Here is a 22,259-nt window from a genome sequence, read left to right as displayed (position 1 = left end):
AAATAAAATATATTCAACCGTGTTGACAATGTAATCATAATACGATCATATATAAATATTATAATCATGTTATCATCATATTTATCTTGTTTTTTTCACAAAATGTCAACTTTATTTATAATATGAAAAATAATCTGAAATTTCATCTAAAATTTTGATACACAAACTCTACAATATTATAATAAATATAATAATAATAATAATAATAATATTATCATTATTATTCAAGTTAAAATTTCGTTTCGTGTTACGTTTTCTATATAAAATTAAGTTTTCGAAGACAGTTTTTTGAATACAAATTTATAATATTATAATAAATATTACAATTATATTAATGTTATAATATTTTGCTTTATTTTTCAAAAAATTACTTTTATATATTTTCATTTCAAAAATTTATTTTATATTTTTTTTAAAAAATCGATCTCATTGCAATATTTCTCGATAAATTTTTGTTTGAATTACGAACTTCATAGTATTACGATAAATAATATAATTATATTACAGTAGAAACATTTTGATTATCTGAATTAATTGAAAAACAAATCCATTTCGATAAGCGATTTTTCGAATAATCAATTAAGAAGAATCAAATCCGTCAATTAATCATCAATTAAAAATTTAGAATATTATTAATTTAACAATTTTTAAATATTTTCATACATAAACGAATTTATTACACGAATTAATACATAATTGCAAAAATATAAATAATACATATATGAATGTATTACAGAAATATTTTGCAAAAAATTAATTCTTTTTAAATACCGTTTTTCAATTTAATTGTAATATGATACATCTTCAGATAATCATTTGAATAATCAAAAGTTTAAATAATCGATATCGCATTATATTCTTAAACTATATTAAAATTTCATTTCATATTTTTTTCATTAAAAAAACTTTCTTATCTTTTATTTTTTCTCAAATTTTCAACTTTTTCCATCAAAATACCAATTTTATATTAGAATAACGATTATAACGAGGGAACAGATTCATTTGAATAATTGGAAGAATTTGTCAAACATTGTTAAATACATCAATTCAAATACATATTCATAAGATATTCGTATAATCAATTAATAAATCACCAAACTTGGAATAATCGGATATCTTCACTGTATTACTACGTCAAAACTTTTATATTTTATATTTTTCTTCTCAAAAAAATCAACTTTGCTAGCTTCAGATTTTCAACTTATCGAAAGCCTTATCGAAATTCATATTCCCCTTCACGACAGCGAAAAGAGAAAAGGATATCGTCCACGGATCAGAAAGGCTAGACCATGGATACTCGATAGCCAGATCCAGATCCCCAATTTATAGCGTGTCGACGTTTGTTCTTGTAAAAACTGTCCTCGCACTCTTTTACCTATCGTTCCTGTCCCCAGGACTCTCGTCGTTACTTCTGCTTCACAACGCAATTTTACGAGGGAATTTACGCGATTTCCAATACAAAGCTCGTTCCAGTTTTATCGTTCCACGGCCGTGTCGTGAAGAAAATCCGTTCTGGTGCCCCCTCGTTGCCCGTTGTCAGTCGTCACGATTCTTCGGCCGATCCCACGAATTACCATTCCGCCATTTTGGAATTTCTCTTGGAAGCCTCTGCCGTAGACGAGATGGAAACGATCATCTGCAATGCAAATGATTTGATAAACTATGGATAGATAATCTATTTCCGAAATTCTGAATGTGTTACGAAAGTTTCGAAGCTGTAACTCGTATTTGGTCGTCTGATATGTTTTTGAATTTCCATGTTCAGTCCAGGATTTGGAAGGATGAAAGAATAATCTCGAGAGAGGATTGATTAATTTTAATAGGAAGAGAAAGAGTGAAATATTTTAAACGTAACATGTTGGTTGTTCATAATTGAAAAAAGTGAATTTTATTTGCTTATTAAATCTCTTTCTGATGTCTGATGCATATTGTTTGAAACTTATTAGTGTCCATCGAAAAATTGGCTATATAAATAAATATTTCTATTGCAATGATATTTTTTTTAATAATTTAAGATTATAAAGACTATTGAATTAAAAACAATTTTGATAGAATAACATTCGTTTTAATTGATTGTATCTCCAATCAATCAATTCTGACCATTTATGGATATAATATGTTAATATGGAAGATACTAAGATATAGAAAAACGTTAAAATATTTCAATTACATTAGCTTATCTTTAATTATTCAATCAAATATATTGTCTTACTAAATACATCAACCTTAATTATATATTTTGCCCGCACAATTGCCTCGACCTCTTTCTGTTCTATCCTCCATTGTTCACATTTCTTCGATATAAAAACGAAACAAAACTAAATATCCAAAAAGAAAAAAAAAAGGAAAGAAAATTATATATCCGAATATATTCAATTACGAATTCAAAGCGCCTCGATTAATGTTACAATATCGCTTCCAACGATCGTCAGCTCGCGTAACGTCCAACGTTCCATTGAAGAAATTTACGAGAGAATTTTCCTCCCTAGGCCCGTAACGGTAAGAAAGTTGAAGTGCCCTCATAGTCCTCGTGGAAAGATTATCCTTGGGCCGTGCCACGTTCCTTTGTTATGCATGGAACGAGGACGCCCTCGTGGACGACGCTAAAACGGCCCTATTTCTTGACAATCGCCTCCCCCTCTCTGTATCTTATCCGTAAGGTAACCTTCTTCCTTGCCAAACACGAGATCCCATTCCTTCGTATATATATGTATATACCTCCGTTTCCGCATTCCTCTGGTTTTATATCACGGAGAAAGATAAGAGGTGCGCGTACGTTTCTGAAGGGGATAATGAATACGCGAGAAGCGTTCTTTTGAAAGAGGAAAAAAAAAAGAAAAAAAAGGAAAGGAGAGGAAAGGAAAGGAGTTGGTTCCTCGTTCGAATAAGTTTGGATTCTTGCACACAGGGGAGAGACTTTTGGGACGAGTTAATAGCAGCCATGGGCTTTCTAGATTTACTCCGTTCTGGGTTAAGTCGTCGTAATTGCCCTGACAATTTTTCATCCATCTTCCGCTTTTCGCTTGCTCAAGATGGAGGGGTGAACCCTCCTGGGGGTTTATTCTCGATCGTTAGTTCTCGCGATTTTCTGATTATCAATGGAGGAATTATTATAAACGCGTGTAAATATAGGCGAAATGAAAAGCTGATAACATGATAAAATAACATATATGTTTAATAAGAAGAAAAAGAATCATCAGAGATTAGTATAAAAATCGAGATATTTCTTATAAAAATTGATATTATTAATCTTAACTGTTTTTATATTTATCACTGAAAATGTGCAAATAATAAAAAAACGTAATTGAATATATAATCTTACATCATATAAATATATGAGTATATACATATAAAATTAAAATTTAATTTACATAAGCGAATACACATAGATTGACTAAAAATTGATTAATATAAACACAGAATGTTAATATATTCGTGAAACAGTGAAAATTGGTATACAAAGATGTGAGTTAAGATTTATTTTATTAAGTTACAAGACAGAATCATAATTTGTATTTGTTTTGATCCTTAGAATCGACTCTAAACATGTTGTATGACAACTATAAAATAAATCACACGATCTTGCTTCATCTTGCTTATAAATCACATTAACTTTAGCTCTGAATTGTATTCAATTACATTAATTACAATTTTACAATTTCAAACCGTAAGCTTAAATCGTTCAAAAAATTAGAATCCAGAAACCAAACGACAATGGTACACTTTCAAAAGAAAGAAAGGAAGAAAAAAAGAGGAGAAAGTTGTGTCGAAAATCTAATCGAGACCCAATGAAAACGGGTCCTCGCCTCCGGTCCGTATCTCGTTACAGTCGGATTACGGGCGTTCGTTGTAAAAGGGTTGATTCACCTCTCTACTTTTTATCTTCCCATCGGGCTCGTTACCCATAGACCGTGGGAACCCGTGAACCGTGCAACAAAACCGGGGAAAAAGGAAGCGACCTCGGACGTATCGGCCGTACAATCGATACGTGCCAATAACCGCAACGACGACGCGCTCTCGTCGTAATTTGCCGTCTCTTATTTCCGCCCTCATTAACCACCGCCTCTCCGCCCGACGGAACGGATATATATTGTCGGCGGAGATTTTTCAGAAAATTGGACCGATGTTTTCTCTCCTGTGCACTCGATACGATTACAATGCAAGACGATTCTATATACGCGGTTTGCATAGCATGATGAATAGACCGACATCTTGCGACACGTTGTTACGCGTTGTCCAGTCAAGTCTGGTTTCCGTTGTACGGTCGAAATAAGATTCGTCGAGCAATTAGTTGATTTAACATGACGGAAATTAAGAGTGGAATATAACTAATGTGGTGATTTGGTAAATAATAATTGGACGATTATTTAAATGTTATTTTATTACGGTAATAATTTTTTTGCTGTGATATTGGCATTAGACATTTAAATGTTTCGTGTAATTAATTATAGTATAATGTATATGATTGAAAGTGAAATTTATATTTTGATTATAATATATTGGTATTTTTAGTAAATTGTTAATATTCGAAAAAAATTAAACGTATTTCATTTCTAAATGAATTATTAGTTTATTTAAATGAATATTTGGTTCATACTATTCACCTTTAAATAAATTGTTTATCTCTATCCAATATTAATTTCTAATACTTCAGAAATTCAGTTGAATAAACTGTGTACATTATTTAGAATAATCGAGTTCTAAAGCTGCATTCGATTCAAAAGATTTTAATCCCAATTAGGATTTAGTTTACGTTAAGCGCAATAATTCGATGATTAATAGTTTATCTGATATCCAGTTATCGTTATTATCATATTTAATTTTATTTTATATTATATATAAAATTTTAACTCTATATAATAGCTTTGAATAATAATCATGGTTATTCAGTAATCAGTAATTAGCAATTCTATCTAATAAATATCTTCTATTTTACACAATATATTAATTCTAATCTAACTTCTTGAATTTCTATTAATGATTTTCTATAAATATCATATCATATTATTAGATATCAAAAAAATACCATATAATCCGTAAATATATTATTTCGTTTTACGAAAGGAAAAAAAAAAAAAAACAAAGAAATTTCAAAACAAAAACCTGGACTTATCGACTTATTTTATATAGTTCTATTATTCCATCGATTCTTCTTCTTTATCCATTCCCATTCAATTCATAAAACTAGAAGCTGGGGAAAGAGAAAAGTGTTCGAAAAATTTCTTTTATCTTCGCCCGAAATAGAATCGGCTCTCGACCCATGGATGGTGATAATAATAAATTCTGAGAGATTCGTTCAACGATGTCTATTCAAGCAAGCTTGCCCAACTGTTGGCGGATCAGAGGAACGTCACCCTTACCGGTATCCCTCGATCAATCAAGGAAATCGTATTCGAACGGTCTAATAGCCAACCGATTCCTCGAGATTGCTATTAATTCGTTCAACGAACCGAGTTGCATCCTTTACGATCGTCTATCCTTGGCTCTGGTTGCCACCGCCGCGGCATTCTGGCCTCGCTCCAAATCGAATCCATTTAAATACTTGGCCGTCTTCCCCTCCACCACCTTTTAATTCCTGATTTTATGAGCTCCTTCGATCGTTAAAACTTGGTGAAAAGGCTATTAATGCACCGAGTGTGTTATTCTTAAATTGTTTCTCGCCCCCGAGAGACATTTTGATGCATCTTACGGTTCGTTTAGTTCGATTTTTATCACGTGACGTGGCTTCCGTGTTATAGCGATTTAATTGTGTTCGTGAATCAGGAGGACTTTTTTTTTGGAATCATTTAATTTTATGGATATTTGGACGATGTCGAATAGCATTTAGGTATTATTTTAATAATTATCCTTTTGAAAATAAGTTTTTCAATTTTTTTAAATTTTTTTATTACGTGATATAAATTTTATTAGATTTATTAGATCGAAACGTTAAAATTAAAATTTTAAATATATAAAATAAAATAAATAAAGTAAAAAAAAAATCTGGTTTTAATGAAATTCAATCTGAAAATTAATTTAAAGACGCAATTGAATTGTATATAGGAAATATTGAAATTCTGTTGAAATTCTATATTCTTGCTTTCATAAAAGCGATAATTGATTAGCAATTCGAATTTCATGTTTATTCGTGTTTATGTTTCAAAATGATTTAATGAATTTTATAAAAAATTGACATATTTATCTGAATAATGTTCTAACTTAAGTGACATTGAAAAAACATTTTGAATAAATTTGATTAAAGGATGGAGTCTGTTTAATTTATATATTAAATAAATAAGAAATGCAATAAAAAAGTTAATAAATTCGAATGATAAATTTGATTAAAAAAATAAAAGTGAATATACGTATTATACAAATAAAATTTAATTTCATTAAATATAATTGATAAAATATTGATGGATAATTCGAAAGATAAATTTGAAAAATGAAAATGGATATATTCCATCCGTTTTTTAAATGAGACAAATTTAATTTTATTAAATATAATTGATGAAATTTTTATAATTATTCGATTTTAATTTTTCTAATTTTTATAAAACAAGGCTATATCGTTTTATAAATCTTTATTACAAATAACAATAATAATTTAGAAATCCATAATTCAATATTAAGTTAACAATTAATACAGTGAAAATTCTAAATGAAACACACACATATTTATATATATTGATTGATTGATTGATATATTGATATATCGTTTCAATTTCATCAATCAATTAAACTTTAAATGCATTAATCACGAATCAAAGAAAGAAAAATAAATAAATAAAGAGCATCGATCGCTAGAATTTACTTATAACGCTAACAAATTTAAATTTCCCTTACCTTGTCATTCTTATATCTCCTTATAGAAATATATTCGCATTATTTCGAAAGCATTTCATTCGAAGCGAATGAACGTTTTTATGAGATAAATCGCATTATATCCAATCACCAGCTATCCGATGAAATTTCTACTTTTAAATCGAATCGTGAATCGATATTCGTCATCCGATTAGATTTTAAGAAGCCTTCTCATGTTTGAAATTTTAAATTAAGAAAAATTAATCTCGATTCTTATGAATTAAATTATTTGATTTCATATATGTGTTTATTTATTATTAGATTAATTAATTTTTATTGATAGAAATAAAATTAAATATAATTTCGTGTTCATATAAAAACTATTTTTTTTTTTTTTTAATTCATATAGATCTAGTTTATGCTTAAGCATATCAAATTATTCGACTCGTAAGATCGTATTTACACGTATAATGTTACTTGAATTCAAGTATGAAGTAATGAAGTTTGTGTTCATATAATTACTCGAGTTATATATATATTAAATCACCAAACTTCTGTATATTCGTATAAATTAGGTTACTTTAAATTTATGTTTATCCAAATCAATTAAATTGCCTCGAAATTAATTAAATTCGTGTCACTTAGTTATAAATACATTAGTCGAAATATAGTATATAGCAAAAATAGCACAGAATATCAATTGCTATTAATTATTTCTATATACATACATATCAAGATAATATATAAAGATAAATAAAAATGTACAAAACATCAATTATATTAAAAAAAAAATATCTTATTAATTTAAAAAATTAAAAAAATAGAATATCGGTGAACACAAACAAAAGTGAAATTAAAAATTATTAGCTAGTTCAGGATTTATCGTTATCTCGAAAGAACCTAAACTTCGCTCGAAACTTTCGATACAAAATCCATAACGCCAACACGGCAAATTTTTCCACGTAAAGATCAATCTTCCGTTACTTTTACGCGAACCAACACTCCTTTACGATCTTTATAAGAACTCTCTTCGATTTTCCATCACGATCAAAGTTCCATCAAGAGAGAGAGAGAGACACCCATACCACCGGAACTTAACTCTCGCAAACAACCCCGCAAAAACGTATCCGCTGGAATAAAGAAAACCGGGTAACAATGAACCGTGGACCCGTCCGCGAAATATCAGAGGCGAGGAAAAATGGAATGGAGTCGAATGCCCTTATTTTCCATGGATACATCGGATTTCCAGAAAGGAAGGATAGGAAGGTCCTGATGGTGGATTCGAAAATATGGTAGGGCCCCGCATTATACGGAAACGAGGGAAGAGAGCTTACACTTTGACGTGACGAAAGTAAATGGCTTCGGCTCAGCTGTCAACGGCTCGTTGCCAGAAATAAGGGTGAGCGCGGGGTGAATTTTCCACCCTAAAAGTTTCGGATAAATAGAACGCTGGGCGCCTCGACGTAATGCTGTCAAGGGAGGGTGGCCGAATATTTTATATAATGTAAATATTTCTGGGATATAATGAGTTGAATCGAGTTTGTATTGCTGGACGATTCGAAACTTCTTTATCTGTTTTTTCTAATTGAAATATTGAATTTTTCTACGTATCTTTGTTAATTTAAAGTGATACTTTTAGTTGTTGATAATTTCTAAGGATAAATTTCGTTTAAAATATAGGATATTTCTTGCAATTATGCTAAATCATAATTTTAAAATAATAATAGAAAAAATTTATATAAAATTTTAAATAAAGTCAAATAATTTTATTTCACATGGTATATATGCTTGATTCTAAAATGGAAAAGTTCAAAAGATTTTAATAATTTCTTTATTTTCTTCAATAGAGTTATATATTTCATTATGAATAGGATATTAATGTATTTAAAATATTTCTAAAGGATCAATTTTAAAACAAATACGATACAAATTGTTATACAATAATATCGATTGAAATTTATTTATTAAAATAAAAAAAAATTTACGTAAGAAATAGGATGAGATAGTCGCTTCTCCATTTCCATCTTTCATTTAATGCAAACTTTTTGTATACAAATATATAAATATATTTACAATATTTCTCATATTTTATATATTTTATATAAGTTAAACAAAGATTAAGAATTATTTAATTTCAAAAAATTTTTTCTATGCAAGTAAAATTATTATTTATACTATTGCACTAATTAATAAAAAATATTATCAAAAGGTTTGATATAACTGTAATTCAAAAATTTTAAATTAATTTTAAATTATACTAACTAAGTAAAAGTACCCTCAAAAATATATTATTACATATTTCTAAAAAATTAATCTAAAATATATTTGAATTTAAATGCTTTGATAAAACGTATATAAAATTCGTTAATTTTAATATTATAAAAATCCAATCAGAAACACAATCAGTTCACACGCGTGATACACGAAATTTTCACACGCAAATTTTACCACGAAAATCCTCGTGTGGTCGATTAAAGGATTTAATGCCGATTGGAATCAACCGCGACTCTAATGGTACAAATCGTATTCGTAGCAGGACAATAACGATTACGTCTACTTTTCGAGCGTGAAGATTTCGCGCTGTAAAACCATTAAACGTTTAAACTAAAATGGACACGGTCGAGGTAAAACGCGGGAAATTCGTGTTCGAAACGACGCAATCGACGATAGATTCGCTCCGCGCATTGTTCCACGGGGTATAACAGCTTCCGTTATTGGATAATACTTGAGTTACACGTGTTTTGATTCGCTCGGTGTCTATTTCGCGCATGGTAGCTTAATCAATTCGTAATCGAGGGTAAGTGACTCGAAATGATCGCTCGTTCGAGTACTGGAAGATGAACGGATGAGAATTTCGATCATTGTCATTAGATCGTGGATTCGATGTATTTCAATGGTAATTTCATCATTGATTTTCCAACGTCAACTTGTTCCTTTGTTTCCTCTTTGCTCGTTAGTCTCGTATTGCTTTTTCATTGACCTGTTTTGGAAATAATTATCAGTTTTAAGGCAATTAAAGAATGACGTAAATCCGGTTATTGCAAGATTATGATTATTCTCCGTTTGATCGAAACATTTTTATTTTATTTTATTTTTGTAAAATTTTTATCGATTAACATTTGTGAAAGCGGAAAAAATGTGCGTGTTAAAATTATGGATTTTAAGATTTTTTTGTGGAGAACTTTAAATATTGAACGATGAAAATTATGTTTAATAATAAAGCAAAAATAATATATATTATAATTTAATATGATAACATAATTAATAATGAAACAATAATAATAATTAAAATGATGTAAATTTGATTTTGTTAATTATAATTCGCTGTTTATTTTATTCTGATAATTTTATTTTACGTTGGATTCGTTTCAATTAATATATAATAAAAGAAGAAAATATATCATAATATGTACATAAGTAGATAGTTTGTTTATCTGTAATTTCAAATAACATGATGAAAATTGCTTTTAATAATAAAATAATAATAATTATAATATAATATAAATACAATTACATAATACAATACAATATTGAAATAATTATAATAACAATTAATAATTAAATAATAATAATGATTACTTTGAATGATCTTGATTAAAATTACAATATCTCTCTGTAACTGTTTTTATTAAGTCCATTTCATTTTATGAATTTAGAATTTTTATTAAATTAAAATGATTTAAAATTTTTATATAAAATTTCATGTAACATAATGGAAAATTATTTTCAACGATAAAATAATAAAAATTATATCATGAATTTTTAAAACTTTTACTCTCTGTTTTCCCATTTTATCTTAACTTCTCTTTATTTCCAATTTTCCCATAATTTTGCAAATATATTTTTGATTACTGAAATATTAAATAATATAATGAACATTATATTTATAAATATATTTATAAATAATTATAAAATAACTAAACAAAACAATAATAATTTAATTATGTAACATTATTCACTTTCTTTAATTTTATTAAAGTTTTTCCTATCCTAATACTGATTTATTGATTATTCATTAACTATATTATATATTCACATGTATTCTTCACATTATTTCTATTTTTCTCTATTTTTTTTTTCTATTTCTTTATATTTCTCTTTTTTTTTTTATTATTGTTATTTTATATGTTTATATGATAAGCATGTTCATTTTTTCTTCTCATAATATTATTATATTATTATTAAGCACAGAATATATTATATCTATAAATTAATACTATCTAATAAATTAATAATTAATTAATATTATAATTATAATTGATAATTATTAATCATTATAATAATAATTATTAATTATTTCAATATTATTATATTAAAATTTATTATTACTATATTAGATTATATTATTATATTATTATACATTGTTATTATACATTGTTAAATTTATCAAAAATTCATTTATATTCTGAATTCTTATCGTTTTATTTCTAAACTTTCTTCTTGATAAAATTTGATAAAATTTACAATAATAATAAATGAAATCAAAGTATCGATTTATTTTCCATCTCATCTTTTCAATGTTTATTTGTGTTAATTTGTGTAAAATTATTTTGTTATATTCTTCATTTCTTCTACTATTCTAAGAATTTCTATAGGAAGACTAAAGTTTTTTATACTTAGAATTCTACTTTGCATTCTAGTAAAATCTACATTTGAAAAGAAGAAAAATATTCATATTCTTATTCTTCATTCATTCAATTTTGAATACAAATTACTGAACGATTTTGTACATTTTATCGGGTAATATCAGCGTATTATCTTCATTTTAATAATACAGATATGTTATAATAATACATTATATTTCATGATATAGAAATATATGTATTAATTGTATTAATTATTTATTATGAATCTTATTCAAATAATTATTTTTATTACAATTATATTTAAATAATGTTTAATTAATAAATTTATTTATTAAATTAATAGCATGTATATATTTAAATTAATTTTTCTATTATTTTTTCTATTAAAAATTCATAATAAAATTTTCAATTACATTTTCTGGTGCTAATATATTCTACATCCAATATGTAAATGTTCATAGCATAGAATTCTATTTATCCTCCTATAGAAGAATAAATATGTTTATAAAATCAGTTGTTTATGATGTTTATAATGTTATAATTGTTTAAAAATGGAAGATCGCTTTCTCAACATATTAAATATACTATGATGCTTAAAATATATTCTATAATTTTTCACGTCACTGTAATAATAACGAGGATATTGAACATTATTATTTTATTATTTTCTTAAATTAAATGCTTTTTAATTTAACTTGTCACAGCGTCAGTAAAAACTGTGTCACTGGTGATCACTGGTGACCCTGACATTCAATTTCTTAAATACTTAATAATGTTGGACTAACATTTTAACTAAGAATTATTATTAAATTTTTATTTAATTTTTATTTAAGAAAATATAATAAATGAAATTATAAATGGAACGTGTATTAAAATTATTCTCATTTCAAATATTACTTCAAATTACTTCAAATTAATTATAAAATATTAATCTTTTATGGAATTTCCACAATATTATTTAATAAAAATTCAATTTTTCACAATCAGGAATTTTCATTAGCATAATTTCAAGATATTTATAAAATCCTAATTCACTTTTTTACAATGAAATTTTTATGAAAATCTAAATGGATTTATTTCACGCCATTCAGAATTAATGATCTCTTAAACTTGGCTCTTAAACAAACATCAGAGCGATCGATCTAAAATCATAAAAATGATGTGGAAAGTAACAGTGTGCTGCTGGCAAGAAATACCATCGAATTTCTTGGTCGCGGAACGATGATCTCACTGCTCTAAAACACAGAATGAAACCGAGCACTGGTCGTTTGCCCGTTATTTTCGTCGACGCAGTTACCCGGAAAATTTGCATCTTTTTCTGCACGTCCTTCGTGGCCGTGGCTTCTTTTCATCGTCGAAGAAACGACTTAGAAGCGGCCACGAGATAGCGCTGCGTGGCAAATTTCCTGGTGGCTCTTATCACGAACAGAAAGGTACGTTCGTCGTTTGCAACCGTCGTTTTCTTTCCTGAACGAACGTTAACTCCACTCGCCGGAGACAAATACTTTTTATTCTGGTTTTTCGAAACATTTCTGTGGCAATATTGAGACTTTGATGCAAGAAAATTCTTATTGAATCTATTTTTTGTTTAATTATGATTAATTTTGTTTAATTAATATTTTGAACAAAATTATCTTTTATATTTAAAATATTTTTTTAAATTATCATATATAATTTTGATTTTTTTCCATGTAAATGGAAGTACTATGAATATATAATAATAAGGTTATACGAAATCAGCATCTCTAACCCCTGGTTAATACCCATCTGTTAATTACCATTCTATAACTTCAGATTTATATACTATTAATGAATCTTCTCTGTTAAATGTGTAACATTTCAAATTTCTAATCTATTTCTAATTTCATTATAACAACAATATTTTTTTTTGATTTTATTATATTTGTTATAAATTTTAATTTTACAAATATTTAATATATAAAAATTATAATGATACATATTTAATAATTATAAGATAATGTTTCTTCGTTGGTTTATTTTATGTATAACTATTTATGATCATTTATGATTACATATTTTAATTCACATATTTAAATACCTTATATTAATTATATAAACTATTTAATCATATATTGTATGTAATGTTTTCATTGATTCCATTAAAGGATAAATGAAATTTAATTTTATCAGTTTACATCATAAATTTTTCCAGATCTAACATTAAAAATATTCTTATATATTGAAATATTCTAATTACTATAATCTTTATTAGAATTTATCATATCAATTTTTATTGATTAAAGATATCAGATTAATCATAATTTTTAGTATTCAAAGTTTCTATATATATTTTATTTTTATATTATTACATAAAATATACATATCGAATATGACAATGATTTTCTATTGATTCTAACAAAAGACATTCTACATAATTTAGCTTTCAAATATTCTGACAGGATTCAAATATCTTTTTACACAAGATAATGCTTCTTTATTGATTTTATTATAAGATAAAAGACATATATATCATAATTTTTATTATTCAATTTATATATTTAAATTATTTAAATTATATATAAATTCTATTGGTAATTGATTACACAATATTTTTCTATTTATCTTATTAAAACATTCAATATGTTTAAATATCTTTATACATAAAATTTGCTAATACATTTGTTTTATCATACTAATGTAATAAACATAATATAATAATATATATAATGTTTTCTTACTGATTCTCCTATAGAATTCTATATAATATAATCTATATATAAATCTATACATAACTTTTGTAATAAATTTTTATAGTATTTAACAATGCTTTTTTTATTGCTTTTACTATACACAATGTGTTCATGACATTCCACATCTGTTCCTATCATAAACCTTTTTCTCCAAACATATAATGTCAAAAACATATATAAACTCTGTTGGTAGTTGATCATATAAGACACTTGTATCGCCACTTTTGAATCCTTGTCAAACATGTATACGTATCAGGGAACGCACCATCCATCGACGATATTTTCCCTTCCTATTGGATAACGTCAAGGTTTACGAAGAAAATTCGTAGAAATCCAGAGACCCCAGGATCGTTGAATATCCAGGCCCGTCCTCCGTGGAAGGAGATTTGACAAATGGTTTTATCCGGCAGTTGACGCCTCAGTTGACGCGCGTACGTGCACGTGACACGTGTCGCGTGTGTCGCCTCGTGTGACCCCGGCCTCCCAATAGGGAACCTGAGAATATGTCATTCCTCGACGTTCGTGAAATGGATGGTGCGGCTTGACGCCATCCTCGATCCTGAAATTTTGGACGACCAACGGGAGTTGGAAGGGTGGAAGGGTGATCGCGTTGCCGATTTGACAGTCTTTCGTGAACGATTCTCGTCCGGCGAAATAATGCGTCGACAACCCGATTACGTATTGAATGAACATCGATCTAGATTCAATCCGAAAGCAATTTCTTTTTGAGTCGCGTCGTGAGCAATAAATGGCTGAATGATAACTTTGCCTCCTGGCAATCGATTTCGAATAGATGTGAATTTTCTTTTTTTTTTTTTTTTGGTTATTTGATTTTTTTTTTTTATCAATTTGTTGAGAAGATTCTTTAAGACAGGAAAAATGAATTTTTGGTTTGTTATTTTTGATTATTTCAAAAAAATTTTTTTGGAGATTAAGTTTAGGAGACAAATATAATCTGCTTTTTTTCCATTTATCCATATTTAGATATTTTTATAGTTTTGTAATAACGCATATAAATGATTAAAATCCTTTCAAAATTTGTTGATTAGTAATATTAAAAGATTATTAATTAATTATAAACTATATTTTTATGAGTTTACAATTATACGTTGAATACAATAATAAAATAATTCAATATAAAATTTGGTTCTTTAAATAATATTAAAAATTATTTCACAAGTAAGTCATAATGAAAAAATAAAATAGTAAAATTCGAAGAAATTAAAAGTAATATAAAATTTTACAAATGATAAAATATCATTTAAATATGATATTAAATATCATTTAAATATCATTTAAAAAATATCATTATATATCATTAAATTAACAATTTGCTTTAATTATTATTCTGAAAAAATAAAATTAAAATAAAAATAAAAATAAAATTTTTATAATAAAAGAATTTAAAATTTTGATATATAACTACATAAATGGAGATATTACAAAAATATTATATTAAAAAATAAATCATTAATCGTATTCATTAACAATAAATTTTTTAAAAACTTCCTAAAAGGAAATTGTTTTTTTTCTTTCTTTTAAATATATTCTCTCGTGCATAAATCATCGAATATTTAATAATATGTTTTTAGATACAAATAAACATTATTATTGAATAAATAAATATTATTATTATAATATGATTATAATTGATTTGATGCTAGTTAACTATTTATATTGTAAATAAATAAAGAGTAATATTTAATTCCTCAAATTAAAAAAAATTTTTTTAAAATTAGAAGAAATATAATATTACAAATATTTTTGTTTCTTTAAATCTTATATAATCTTATAAAATTTACAAATAAAATAATTTTAATAAAATTAAATAAGATAAGAAACCAAAATATTAAAAAAATAAATTTAAGGTTATGTTTAATATCATCAAATATCTTATAAATAGTAATAAATATCTACTTTTATTCCAATCTTATCAATCATGAATACAAATAAAGAGCAATAAAAGTTTACATTACATTACATTTTATATCCTATTTTCTAAAAAAAAAAAAAAACTAATAATTTTTATCTGCGTCAGCAACACGGCTTACTTTAATCGCGATATTCTTTTTACTATACCACGATTAAAGTAACGCTTCAGTAGAACTCCACAAAGCGGAATAGACTTAATAACCGTCTCTCGCAATCTCTCCTGGCTAAATTTCGAAATAATCTCTCTAAATACGCTAAACGCAGGCTCGAGCCTCTATAATCCGAGCATTTGTACCGAGGGTTAGCTCCTTGTTCTCTGAATTGTTTCGCAAAATGCTTAATTTACCGATGTCAGCTGCAACGGGCGGAAAAAATCGCTCGGCTATATATGCAACATCCGACCCGATGTTTTCGCGTAGCTGCGTACAGTAAACGGGTGGAAACATTGCGCGAGAGCCATCTGGTAATAATGTTTGGTTCGAGAACACGCCGAGCTACGACTGTTTTCACGGCTGTTCGAAGCGGGAAGAAGCTTGGGTGAAAGAGCGATCGAGAACGAACGCGGTGAGGTGGAACGAGGATGAAAACAACGAGGCGAACTCGCTAATTGCAAAAACTGCCTGCAGCGTCGTCCAGCGTTGGCTTCACGGTTGGTTTCTCGGACGTGGAAAGAAACGAATAGGCCCCTGAAACATAACTATTCGGCCAACACGTTGGAAATTTTCTATGATTTATTCGTCCGTGCGTCGGCCGAGTAAATCTTTCTGTTTAATTCATTTTAGTAATTCATCGGTTTTGATTGTTATGAAAACTCTCGTATTTGAATTAGTAAAGAAAGAGAGAAAAAAATGAAATATATTTTTTAGAATGCATAAGGTGATAATTTATTTATATTCGTGAATTTTAGAGAAAATAAACATTAAAATTGGTATATAAGTTATAAATGTTAGTTGAGGGTTATTTGTTAAATTATAAAAAGTTTATAATTGGTATATAAGTTATAAATGTTAGTTGAGATTTATTTGTTAAATTACAAAAAGCTTATAAGTTTGATTAGAAAAACAGCTTCAAATTGTTATTTCAATTATATATAATAATTATAAATATTGTATTATTTGTAAAATTTTTTAAATTTAGAAAATTTGATATTATTATATGTCTTTTTTATTAAAAAAAATTGTAATTCAAAAAAGTTAAACTATTATTGAATAAAAATTTGGTTATATAAATAATTATATTTATTTAAAAAAAAATTCACTAAAGTGACAATTTATTTTAATATTAAAGGAACCTAACTAAAGGAATTTTTTTGTTTTTTTAATTAATTTTTAATTAATTAATAAAAGTTAATAATTTTTTTAATATTGATATAATGATGATTATAATTATGTCATTCTTGTATTTCAAGTCATTTTATTATCAAAATCTTTTTTCAAATATTTTAAATATTTCAATTAAAAAGACATCTTTATTTTAGTTTCCTGTGAAAAAAATTCTTCATATATACATATATTTAATAACAGATATTGGGATTGTAACAAACATTCATAAATTTGATAAATTTTTGTAATTGAAAAATACAAGAAAAATATTTATTAGTTTTAATTCTGATAAAATAAAGTACTTTAATATAATAAATTTAAATAAAATGAGAATAATGTACATAAGATATTTTTAAAGTAAATGAATAATAAATAGAGTGCAAATATTCATGCATTTGCTAAAAAATTTGAATGTACAAAAATGTATATAATATGCAAAGATATACTTAAAGTAAAGTAAAGTGCTCATTATAATATTTAAAGAATAAATTATTTTCTTTGAATTCATGGAAATATCAATTTTAAACATTCTCGATTTAAATAATCTTTTAAAAGCATTATGAAAAAATTATATATTTTATAAAAAAAACTATTGGTGTAATTAATATTGTAATAATCAATATTTATAAAATTGAAAAATTGAATGCATAACATTGATCAAAAAGCATTATCATATTTTAGATTTTTCAATAGCATTTCTTGTAAATCTCTAGAATATTAGACTTTCTCTTTAATTTCTTATATAAAAATATAATTTTAGAATCTAAAGTATAAATATATCATAATTTATTATTATTAAGAAATTATATTTATTAAACAATAAATATAATTAAATAATAGTTAAATAAAAAAGTTTAGCAAAAAAGAAATATATAAATAAAATAAAATCAACATTTAATTTAATATTTTAAAATTCAAACTCTAAAAGTATATGCAATATAATGTAATATTTTAACAAAAAATTATAGAGAAAATCTCTTCTATACATTTACAAAAAATATTACTAGAAGAATTGAAGTATGCTAATACCTTTGTTTGATATTTTATATATATATATATATATATATATATATATATATATATATATATATATATATATATATATATATATATGTATATATATTTAATATAAAAATTAAAATAGAAAAAAAGATTAATTAACATTATCGAATTTTAAAGTTTTAAACATGGAAAATATGATTTCTTTCTCATTGTTATTAATTTGTTTATTATTAATATTTTCATCGTTATTAATATTATTTTGCAAAAATTTTTTAAATATTGCAAAAATTGTAATATTTTTTCAAATTTCCGATTTTTTAAATTTTTGTTTCAAAAAGAAAATTAAAAAGATTCAGAATTGGTTCAATTTCTGGATATTATACGATTTGTGGAAAATGTAAAAAAAGATATATATATATATATATATGTGGTTCGTGAATTGTTCGCTCTTTTGTGGAACACCAGCTGCGTTTTATCTTCACGACACCAGCAACGCGTGCCATTTTCACGTTCTGCAAAGTTTTTCCACTCTTCCACCACTGATAGACGCATTGCGTCTCTATTTCGTATATTAGCGATATCCGCGATAAATGATACTTGCACCTTCTGTGCAATTTTTTCATTATTCGAAGGATCTTTAATAATTCGTGATATATTAATATGATTTATTGATAATAAATGAAAATTAATGGAAAAAAATCTAGTTTTTGTATTTTTTTGATTTTTTGTTACTCTGGCTGAAAAAAGTATTTTAATTATTGTAATCTCACAATTTAGATGCGATTCATCTGTAAAAAAATTTTTGAATTCAGGATAAATTAATTGTTAATTATTTAATATTTTCTTGTGTTTCAATAATATAATTTTTAAACTTTTTATTCAGAATAATTCCATAATTATGTATAATATCTGAATAATTAATATTTTTTATCTTTGATAAATTTGGAGATAAACAAAATAATGTTTTATTGCAGTTTTATATCATATTAGAAAAGAAATATTTTTAAATATTCTTAAAGATTATTTCTTTGATGCAATATTCTATAAATTTATTCATCTTTAAATGTGGATTCAAAAAAAAAATCAATAAAAATTGCTAGAAACTTGTACTCAAATACAATAATTCTTGAATCTAAGAAATTTTTATGAATATAATATATCTTTTATATAAAAAAGTGTTACAAAAATTTTACAATATAATTATTTCTGATCAAACATTATTATAAAATTTTTATTGTATTTCTCATTTATAGATTATATTCTTGAATTTTATTCAATTACGAAGTATTCTATGTACATATATGTTTCAAATAATCATTTAGAATAAAGAATAAAAAGAAAGTAATTTTTGTTCAAATTCTTTCAATTCTTATCACCAAAATAAATAAAGACAAGAAAAATAACTGAATGCCTGCAATAAAACATTATTTGTCATAACAAAACAACGTTTGCCACTTTGTAGAGAAAACAATGATAGATATATAAGAGACACGTTAAAAAAAAAAAAACATTCGTTTCACGATTAAACGAAACGTTTGCAAATAACAGAAAGTTGAGCGATGATCGACATTTCAATCAAGCCATCATCCCCTTCCGCCTGATCAATTATACGATTCATTCTACTCGCGTGTGATTGCATCCTTTGTATCCTCTTTTCTAACGTATCACTAATGTACTAAATAAAATTTTTATCTGCAACCTATTCTATTCAAATATCTTCGAATTAACGAGTCGATTGTTGAAATTATGTTTAAAGGAGAAACGTTTCGCGGGAAACAACTAGAGATAAGGGACATCGATCAGTTTATAATTACCAAGTGTAATCATCTTTTAATTAAACCCCGTTTCGAAAGAGTGCTTGGTTAAATAGAAGGGTAATTAAGATTGATGAATAGTACGCTATAAAGAAGACAACTTGGAATAATTATGACACCGAGAAAATTGAACATCATCCGGTTAATCTGTTTTCTTATTTATTCGATGGAAAATATTGTGAAGATGTATTACGTTAATTTCGTTATTGTTTTATTAAATTTGTTTTATTGGATTAGCGGAAATTCTCTAATTTAATTAAAAAATAAACGAGTATTTAATTCGAATAGAATTATGCTTCAGGATAGTAGCGTCTGATTATGCATTGATACTTTCTACTTATCCATACAAATATACAGATATAAATATACTTTGTTCTTTCTTTTTTTCGTATTTGAACTATTTTATTAATTTTATATTTAATGAATTGAATTAATACTAATTTAAATAATTTAATATTGATTTAATTTTTATATTTCTTCAAATTAATTTTACTTATTTATTTTTAATATTGTAATGTAAAACTGTAATATCTGTTTGAAGCATAGTAACTTATTATCATGTAGTTATTGTTATATAATTAGTAATAATGTTTGTAATTTAAAATGAAGAAACAGCAAAAAGATAGAAAAATTATATTAAACATAATTAATTCAATTATTCGAAATATAATAATTTTTACTATTTACATTATTAATAATACACGTGAAATATGATAAAAATGCATATATTATTTTTTAGAATATTGATATTTTTTAATTGCATTACGTTTGAAACATATTTCGAATATATTTAACGAGCTTATAACGGTTGACTTTTATTGGATTGTTTTGAAACTTGGCAACATTTTTTTGACAGTCGATATATTCTGTTTTATATTGACGAGATTGGAAGAGGATTATTTATTATCACCTTTTGTCAAGCATCGACGTGATAAATTCGGAAAAATATTAGTTGGACATTAAATTCAAAAATTAAATAGAAAAATCCTATATAAAAACGTATCGTTTCTTTAACAAGAAAATGTTATATTTGTTTTGCCAATGAAAAATAAATATAAATAGAATTTAGCTGGAATGTTGAATGTCGTCGAGATATCGATAATATGCATACAGCTAAATTATCATATCATATTTATTAATTAATGATATAATCAATAATTAGATAGAATGATATTAATATTTTATTATTCAATAATTACAATTATTAATTATATTTTATTTTAAATAAATTTATTTATCTGAAAGTAATAACAATATCTTAAAGAAAATTGTGACAAAAATATTTACATATTCAATAGATACAACATATAGAATATATCTATTTTTTATTTTTTTGAAATTTTTCTTAATAGAAAAGCAGACTCATATTAACATATTATTTTAAAAAAATTATTATCGATAACAAAAAAGAATTTTTCAAGAAAAAATTATTATTTAATAAAAATTAATAATATTAAAATAATAATTTCTATAAAATATTTACTATCTGAATATTTCAAAAAATAAAGAACATCTTAAAATTTCATTACACATATAATGCGAGAAATATTTAAATAATTTCAATTATTTCAAGTTCGTGCAAAAAACATACATAATTGAAATATATATATATATACAAAATCAAATAAATATTTCAATGTAACACAATTTGAGAAATAACTTTTCATTTGAAATATCATTTTATCAGCACTGAATGAAATAGTATCTTTAAATATTAAAAAAACAATCATCCAATATCTTCAAATTTTCATTTTTCTCATCAGATATTAATACTTCTTTCAACAACATGTACAATATATCATATTTAAAAAAAAATAAGTAATACTGCAATACAAGAAGTGAAAAAATAGCATTTCTGGATCACTATTGGATCCATTTTTATTTTAATTTTCAATTCTTTTCACATTATTTTAAATTTTTTTCTAAATAATTTTTCAAACCTTTTCAAACAATTCAGCTAATTTAATTGATCAATAAGACAATAAAAAAAAATAATCGTGAATCCTAATTCCAATTCATGCAACGCATAGTAAAAGTTCGATGGATTCAAATACCAGGTACTTCAATACTTTTTGGGGAGGAGGATTTAAGCAGTGATCGATGAAATCG

At 25.3% G+C, this 22,259-nt stretch overlaps 1 protein-coding gene across 1 annotated transcript in view; it reads left to right on the top strand.

Annotated features, from left to right (window-relative positions):
* LOC411617 (inactive rhomboid protein 1) overlaps positions 1-22,259 on the top strand; it is a 377,697-nt gene that overhangs the window by 128,889 nt on the left and 226,549 nt on the right. The gene's annotated exons all lie outside the window — the stretch shown is intronic.

This window comes from Apis mellifera, linkage group LG14, assembly GCF_003254395.2.
Source record: "Apis mellifera strain DH4 linkage group LG14, Amel_HAv3.1, whole genome shotgun sequence".
Classification (NCBI taxonomy): domain Eukaryota; kingdom Metazoa; phylum Arthropoda; class Insecta; order Hymenoptera; family Apidae; genus Apis; species Apis mellifera.
The sequence above is the reverse complement of the archived record's forward strand: the minus strand, read 5'-3'. Positions and strand labels throughout refer to the sequence as shown.